The sequence below is a fragment of the Microtus ochrogaster genome, linkage group LG4 (assembly GCF_000317375.1).
Source record: "Microtus ochrogaster isolate Prairie Vole_2 linkage group LG4, MicOch1.0, whole genome shotgun sequence".
Classification (NCBI taxonomy): Eukaryota; Metazoa; Chordata; class Mammalia; order Rodentia; family Cricetidae; genus Microtus; species Microtus ochrogaster.
This window is the reverse complement of record NC_022030.1, coordinates 42188674-42197542: the sequence shown is the minus strand read 5'-3', so window position 1 is coordinate 42197542 and position 8869 is coordinate 42188674. Positions and strand designations below refer to the sequence as shown.

General features: G+C 38.6%; 1 protein-coding gene across 2 annotated transcripts in view; it reads left to right on the top strand.

The window, feature by feature from the left end:
- The window catches only part of Map2 (microtubule associated protein 2), a 269160-nt gene that overhangs the window by 73781 nt on the left and 186510 nt on the right, over positions 1 to 8869 (top strand). For both annotated transcript variants that reach the window (XM_026786324.1, XM_005361447.3), the window contains one exon: positions 6452 to 6502. The gene's annotated coding sequence lies outside the window, so the exon portion shown is untranslated. The remainder of the gene's footprint in view (positions 1 to 6451; positions 6503 to 8869) is intronic.

The window sequence follows — 8869 nt, the reverse complement described above, 5'->3', positions numbered from 1 at the left end:
AGGGAAGGGAAGGGAAGGGAAGGGAAGGGAAGGGAAGGGAAGGGAAGGGAAGGGACTGGGAAAAGGGGAGGGAAGGAAAACTTTGATTGGGATCTAGGAACAAACAAATAACAGCAACAAAAATCTAGTGTGATTTTTTTACAAGACAAAACACAGAAGAGGTGGGCAGAGTGGCTTTCAGGGGCGGGTTGATTTTGCTAATTAGTTGGTAACTGTCCTGTGGTTTTCAGCTTTTATTCAGTGTGCGGTACACACAGGCTCACATCTGCTTATTATGCTGTTTATGTATGAACTGGCCATCACCGTATGATTTAATGTGGGCATGAAAATATTTCTCATTGTCTGAATAAGTGAACAAGCTATAAAAACTAACTCTCTAAGATTACTTTCTGGTATTTCTCTTATCCTTTGGGAGAGGAGAGAGGACAGAAAAATGGTGGTTTTAATATGCTGATGCATTAAACTGCCTGAAGGCAGATGCCAACTCCTGTTGAAAAGAATTCTCTTTGAATTATGTTCAGGGCTTTGTTTAGCAAAATACTACACAAGAGTCTTGACCCGTGTGTTTGAGGCGGCAGATGTTCGCTGTGAAGGCTGTGCCTTAGGGCACCATAAATCTTCACTATATTGGGCCTATTTGCTCAATAACTGGCTTGCATTTTTTCAAAGTTCCAGAGTGCTGCTGAGGAAGCTGCTGCAAATGAACCGATGAACCCCGCAGGATGCTTGGGGTTCACTGGCTCAAAGCCAACGTTTCTCTCGCTTCTTGAGCGTGTTTCCATTGCATACTTTTAAATAAAACAAGTATATAGTTAAGGTATATAAAACAATGTCTTGGGATATGCATGTAAGTTTAGAGTATTACTTACACAGTAAAATGACCACCACATTGAGACAAATTAACATGGCCACTTCCTCCGTGTTGCCTTATTTTTATCTGCCTACTTTGCTATGAAGGCATTTGTGTTCTGCCTTCTTAGCGAGTGTCCCATACATCCTAGGAATTGCTAACTGTAGTTACCATGCCCTGCATCCTGTAGTTCATGGTTGCAGACTGCTAGTCACTGGACTGGGATATGTTAGTCATTCCTGGAGGCCTCTGGGCTCTGCAAGTGTAGTCACCATTTTGTACACTAGGCCTCTGTTGCTCTTCACGTTAATAACTGTCATTTTGTATTCTTTTAGTTGCACCTCTCCATGCCCTCAGACTCCCGCTCTGCCAACCACATACCTTTTATAAGTTTAGCTGTTTCTTTTACTTGTCTTTCTTTTTTGTATTAAATTTTTATATGAAATTGAGACATTTTGTATATGTGTATATATACATGTTTGTAATATCTTGTTTGTTTATCCATGTTTCCATATAAAGTCAGATTTCTCTTCCAGGGTGGTATCAGATTCCAGAATGTACATTAAAGTTCTTTGTGTAATCCTACTCCAGTGAACACTTTAGCTGTTTCCGTACATCTTCATGTATATCCACATTCACACATGTATGTACATACTGTGAAGAGTGCTGTTATTAATACAAAAGTGCAGAAATCGTGAAGGAAATGATATTAATTGCTTTGAGATTTCTGGGTTATATGATACTTTGAATTAATTTTGGGATACTGTGTATTATTTTCTAGAATGCCTATACCAATTTGCATCTCCACTGACAATAACATGTTCCATGTCAATTACCTTTCTTATTTCTATAATGGTATACCCGACTAAAGCAGCTTGAGGCAAAAAGGATACATTTGGACTATGTTTAAGGAAAAACATGACACTTGTGATAGTTGTATCTGTAGGGATAGGAGAATGTCTCACTGCTTGCTAATATCTCGACAAACCAGGAGGCCGAAAGCTCAGCCCAGAACCAAGGAGGTATGCCCTTTACATCCCACTCCTGTGCCTAGCTAGTCCACAGCTGTGAAGGTTTTACCACTTCCCACATCAGCAGCACTAGCTGAGGAGACTGTTGAGACAGAGACACCCACAGGGGAGACTAGCGAGCAGGCCATAGCATTTTCTCTTGTCTCCAGCTGCTTCCTAGCACTTGTGGTCTTTAATCACCTCAATCAAACTCATAATAACAGGGAGGTATGAGACGATACCTCATTTTTGTTTAGGTTTACATTTCCATGGTTAACTTGTTAAGCACTGTATTCCATATTTATTGGTCATTTTTATGCTTTTTTTGGAAAAAAATTTCTATTTTGTCCTTTGTTCATTTTTAAGAAAATTGCTTTTTGTTTGTAGCTGTTGAACTGTGTGAATTCCTTACACATTTTGGATGTTAAGCAGTTATCAGACACATGACTTGCAGTGTTCTTATACCTTGAGACTGCCTTCTTATCTTGTTTCTGTTGTCAAGCACCTTTTACTTGACTGTTTTTGACTTTTATTGCTTAAGATTTTGGAGTCATCTGGCTTTCTCAATATCAATGTCAAGGAGTTTATTCTTTGACTTTCCTCCTATACAAGTTTTATATTTTTAGGTCTGAAAAATAAATTCTTAATCTATTAATCTATTTAGGTTGATTATTGTGGATGATAGAAGATAAAGGTCCGTTTTCATTCCTTTGTATGTGGATATTCAGTTTTCCAAAAATTGCTATCATAGGGATCATCCCTTCAGTGGAGGTCAAATGGACAAGGGTAGAATTTTTGTTCCCTCAAAACCCTAAAAATAGTTTTCAACTATTTTCTAAAACTTGGCAAAGATTCAAAGAAATATGACATGGAGTGTATTTGTTTATTCCCCATTAACTATTGACTCTCCTCTCTGTGCTGAGCACCTTGCTAAGTTCGTGAGTTCAAATACAGGGTCCACATACCTGAAACAACACCAGTGGTTTACATTTGTATTTAACTTGTGCTGTCTTGAGCATAAAATTAGCAAGACATTTGGGGTACCACAGAACTGTCAATAGTTGTGTTCGTGAGAGGACACTCTAGAGGGCAATTTAGAATATTGTGCCAATCTCATGGAATTCAACCAGTTTTGTTTGTCTCACCGACTGTCTCGGGAAAAGTAACCAAGGGTTTTTTTTAAATTTTTAGTATGAAAATATTCATTAGAGAGTGAAGACATAGATTCCAACCACTTAAAAGGGTGTTAAAGATACTGAAATGTTTAATATGCTAAGGAATTCTCAGTAAAAAGTGTCCCTTGTCGTGTGGTCAATTTAAGAACACAAGCAAATGAACAATTGTTCATAGTCTTTCTAACTCTAACAATTTTAAGTGTGCTATGACATTAAGTACATTCACAGTGTTGTACAAGTTGTCACTTTAGGGCTCTGTTTTGTTTTCAAATGGATATTTGAATCTGGTTCAAATCCTCTTTCTACCACCTCTGTGTACCTAGGACGTGATGGCTGCTATACTATGGCTAATGTACTCATCTATGCAGTGCCCATTTCCTGTTCCCTTACCTGGTGCTCACATATCATCCTAACCATCTCTTACACAGGACTGTGCACGTGTCTAGCAGTCACACACATGCCCAGCCACAAATAGAGCCAGTCCTTCTGTGTGAGGGCAAACTCCTTCCCACTCTGCTAGCATTGTTTCCTCTTAGATTTGTAACCTCTTTTCTCTCCTTAAATGTCTACTTTTATCAAATTTTTAATTTCTCCTTCTCTTTGAATGTGTACTGTTAAGACTTTGAAAGCTATTAGCTAGTAAAGAATATTTTAGATTTTCTCAATATGTGGTACCCTTCAATTTAATTAATATCACAGTATTTACATACTGGCAGTTCAGATAGTACATTGAGATAATAATATATGTGAATCAGAAGAAAAGTATTTTTTATTTTGTTCTGCAAAGCTCACAGTAACTAACTAATGGGGCATGTTCCTCTTAGTGACTGTTTCATTCTCATACTCTGAAGTCCCATTAGATTCTTTCATCCTTATTTCTTATTTCCCATTGATTTTCATGTATTGCCATGTATCTCCAAATGTCTTGATAAACCCACCTTTATAAAGCTGTGATGTCATAATTGGTGCCTCATGGATATTTTATTTTTTATGTTGAAAATTCTTCCGTTTTCCTTTGTGAGTATCTTTGGTGCCATAGAAAACACACAATCTGGCAGTGGGGTGCACGTTTTTAATCCCAGCACTCAGGAGGTAGAAGCAGGTGGGTCTCCGTGAGTTCGAGGCCAGCCTGGTTTACAAGAGCTAGTTTCCAGAACAGGCTCCAAAGCTACACAGAAATACTGTCTCAGAAGACAAACAAAAAATATGATACACTTGGAGGAATGTTGACTTTATTCAGATACAGAATTTTGCATCAAAGTAAAATGTCAGCTGTCTGGAATGGAGATTGACATACTGAAGTATTATATTTTTTTAATTTATTAATTTTTTAAAAAATATGCCAACCCAAATTTCCACTCCCTCCCTTCCTCCCATTCCCTCGACACACCCTCCCACCCCACTCCCATCCAGTCCTAAGAAAGGGTAAGGCACTTTGCTTTGTGAAAGGTCCAAGGCCCTCCCCACTACATCCAAGCTGAGCAAGGTATACATCCAAAGAGAATAGGATCCCAAAAAGCCAGTACATGCAGTGGAGATAAATCCTGGTGCCGCTGGCAGTGGCCCCCTCAGTCTGCCCCAGCCATGCAACTGTCAATCACATTCAGAGGGACTAGTTTGGTCCTATGCTTGTTCCTTCCCAGTCCAGCTGGAGCTGGCAAGCTCCAATTAGATCAGGTCTACTCTTCAACTGGACCTTGGGAGCACAGTGCAGTGTTCCGATGTGGGTCTCTGCCTGTTTCCTTCAGTTGTAAGACAAAGGGTCAATGGTTATCCAAGATAATCATCAATCTGACCATAGGGCAAGTCAAGATCAGGCCCTCTCTCCACTATTGTTTAGAGTCTCAGCCAGGGTCATCCTTGTGGATTCCTGGGAACCTCCCTAGCCATATACCCAAAAGATGCTGGACTATTATTTTTTAAAACCCCTGATAATGTCCTCTTAAAATTTTTTCAACAGGGGAAATGCAGGCGCACAGAAGGGAAAGGAATGGGGACTAGATTTGCTCAAAACATATAATATGTATGTATAAAATTCTCAAACAATAGGAAAGAATGTCAACTGACTGATCAGCCCCTCCTTAGTTCTTAGATAAATTACTTCTCCTGTTCATAGGCCCTAAAATAAACACCAACAACTCCATGTTGAGTGGTGTGTTTTGTTGGTGCTTACCAGTATCTCTGCTATATTACTTTATGCTGTTCTGTCCATTAAATCCTTATTGTTGGATGTTAACTTAGTGCATGGACTTTGCCTAAATATCTAGTGATGAAATGTTTCTGGCATGTAGGTATATGGTAACTCCCAACAGTTAACCCAGAAGCAGCTAGAAGCTAGCTTGTTTTTTAACTGGGGATGCTGTTATGAATACTTTTTGAAACAGGCTGAGAATTTCACTCTTTGGCGTTCTTCAGTTCTTTCTTAGCTGATCTAGATGACTGCCCGATTTTCACCACAGGCTTTTTGAAAAATTGTTTTCTCCTTAATTTCCCCTCTTTGTTCATCTCCTCTGACAGCGTGCTTTGCCACATATTTACTTGTCAGCATATTTTACCGGCCAGGCTTATGCACAGGGGACCAATGAGAAGACTGACAAATTGCCAATGAAATTGCCTTCTTTGACCTTGACTACCTTTGAACTGATTGATGATCCTGGACTGAAGATCCACAGACTTTCTCTGGGTATTAAATCAGATTAAAGATGTGTCTTAGACAGTCCAGACTGTTATAACAAACATGCCATAGATGGGGTGGCTTCTAAACAATAGAAATTTATTTCCCAAGCTCAGGATGCTGAAAAGACCAAGGCCATCAATTTGGTGACCGATGAGGTTTGGTTCTGTGTAGATAGATGGCTGCTACTTTGCTGTCCTTACATGGCAGAAGGAACAAAGGAACTTCCTGTGTTGCCATTTCTTATGTACAGTAGTCTCAATTTCTTTATTTCTGAGTTTCTTTCTTATAAGCATGCAGTTGTCACCAGTACCCATCATATTGGGTACTGGAATCTCAGCATGTGAATTAGGTAGTGTGGGTAAAGAGTATAAGGCAGGGTCCAAATGAGTCGATTTTATTATTAAGTAAATCTTCATGGTAAATGGTAGAATGTGGGTGTTTTAAACTATATGCTTAAGGATTCTTTGAATGCACAAAATGCTAAGAGTAAAAATAGAACCTAATTTTGACATTCATCACACGTTTTAAAAATGAAGCCTAAGAATTACTTTGAATTTAAAATGTTATTTCTGCATAAGCAAGGTGTGTTGCACAGCAATCCGTGTCAGCCAGCATGTTTTAGAGCATGACAAATAAGTTGTTTAACGTCTGATTCAAGTTTCTTCCTCAGACAAAGAAAGCCTGACTTATCTGACTGATTTAATCTAATAGAGCTGTTTTTTTTTTCTTTTTCTTTCAGATTTTTATTGATCTGATCTGACCTATATTGTGACTTCTGGCTGGAATCAAGGTCAGTGCTTTGCTTGTATTGATCATGGACAAGCTGAAGAGAGCTTTTACTGTGGCTGTTTGACTCTTTAGCTTGATGGTTCGGGATATTCTGGCCAACTGTGGCCAAGAGCAGGCTAGAGTATAAGTCGTATATATCACATCTTGGTTTACTAATAAACGTGGTTCTCTGGGCTGTCTCTTTTATAGAAGAATTTCTTTAGTTGTTGAATGTTTCCTTCTTTCACCCTACCAGCTAAAGTTTGGTGAAATAAAAGCACCCTCATTTCAGCTCCTTCAAATCATGAAACAAAGGCTGGCTTATTTTTAAAGAATGGTTTGCTTTCTGAATTTATAGGAAAACACATTTGGTTCCACACTTGGTCCTCACACAGAATACATTACCTAAGGAGAACAGAGTTGAAAGTGCATTTGTGAATCACAGATTTTAGTTAATCACTGCAGTGTTAAGATGCCACTTCTTTTGTTCTGTGTCATTATTGTCTTGTACAGGCTACTCTAAGGCAGCTTCCATGAGGGTGGAGTAATAACAGAGCCTCAGAAGACTCTCACTCCCATGGTCTTGGGAGTCCATTCATCATCTCCAATGTCTTCTCTAGAAATGAATTCAGAATTAAAAATAAGATGATAAACTAAGCCCTGAAAGCAATGAAGATTTTTGTTGCTCATAAAAATCAGAATACCAGGCACTGCTAAGCTCTGTGCATGGACTTTTTGTTAATGAATAACTTAAAAGAAAACACTGGATTTTCATTCATGCTTACATTAACCAGAAATGTTCCTTTTGAACTCCATATTTAACTCTTTAAGCTGAAATGCCTAATATAGCAGGCACACAGTAAATATGTACTTTCTCTGGCCACATTTCTGATGTCACTTCCTTATTGCCAGTAACACATACACACACCCTTCCTCCTTCAAGATGAAAGGGTAATAGTTTTGCTCTTTTCTATTTTTCAAGTACAAATGGTTCTTTTCTATTCTTTAATCTGTATGAAATTAAATATATAAAACTTGTTGGACTTATCTATTGGTATTGGGGTATTTAGTAAAGAAAAATAATGCAAAATATTTGCTCAGAATGATTTTAAGTCTTTATAAATCAGGCTATAGTATATTTATATAGTTTTGAGTTGAATATGCTGGAAATACTTAGCTTAGTCTGGCTTCCTTTTAAATCACTCCTTTGTATAGGCTAAATAAGTTTATATGTAGTTAAATATGCTAATTATCATTATTATTATTAATTGGAATAACCCTGACAATTTCACACACACATATATATAAATAATACATATCAGTCTCTCTTATCTCCCATCATCTCTTAGCTCCTTACCATTTCTGTCTATAATAAACCCTTGCCTACAATTGTTTCCCTAATATTTCTGTCTATTTTTTGTTTGTTTGTTTTTGTTTTTGTGACCCACTTAGTTTAACCTGCCTATATGGCCTTAGATTCAGGCTGTCCATTGGAGCCTGGTGTGCTCAGGGGTAGATGGACAGGTGAAAACAATGACTCTATTTCTCTTAGAATCAATCAATAGTCGATAGTTCTTGAGTAAAAGAGCCCCACAAACCATTGCCCCATCTAGGACGGGTCTCTTTCAGGCCCAATGCAAATAACTAGAGCTGCAGAACTCATGACTGCAGTGGCTATGTTTTACCAGAGGATTCCCATAGCCCTTTTTTTTTGGCCTCTTGGTTCTTATATTCTCCTTCTCCTTAGATATTCATTGTCAGGATCTCAGACAGTAATGATTCTGGATTCATTGCAAAGAAGAGCTTCTGAGATTGAGACCGAGAGTTAACATTTCTCTGTGTGTTTAATGTTGACATTTAGAAGACAGTTTGATGCTATGTCAGTTTAGCTCAGGAGTAGTAAGTTCATTTCTTGGTGCCCATGACCTTTTAGGCATTATTGTTCAATGGGTTTTTAGTATCAGACATAGATTGTTGGTTTTCCCCGTAGCAATTGTGCTATTTGCAATTGCTTGTCGGTTTGGTTTTGCAGTCCACAGACTTCACAGCATGGTGCGTCCATTGAGGCCTTGTTTCTTCCACCTGCTTGCATTGTGCCTCTAGCACTATGAAAATTTGCCACCAAGGAAGACATTTCCAGTTTAGCTCTGTCCAGCTTTCCAGCTACAGTGTGTGGTGTCCTCAGCCTTAGGGTCTTAACCTCTAGTTCTTGTGGGCAGCTGAGTGGATTCACAGGAGCCTGCATTGTATGGATGCTGGTGCAGCACTTCCCAAACAGTTCCCATGGTAAGATAACATACCTGGAGCTGTAATTCGTTTAGCAGCCTACTGCACCCTGGTGCAGCATTATTTAGCCATGCAGGTTGTCTCCTTCAATCTCTAGTTCTGG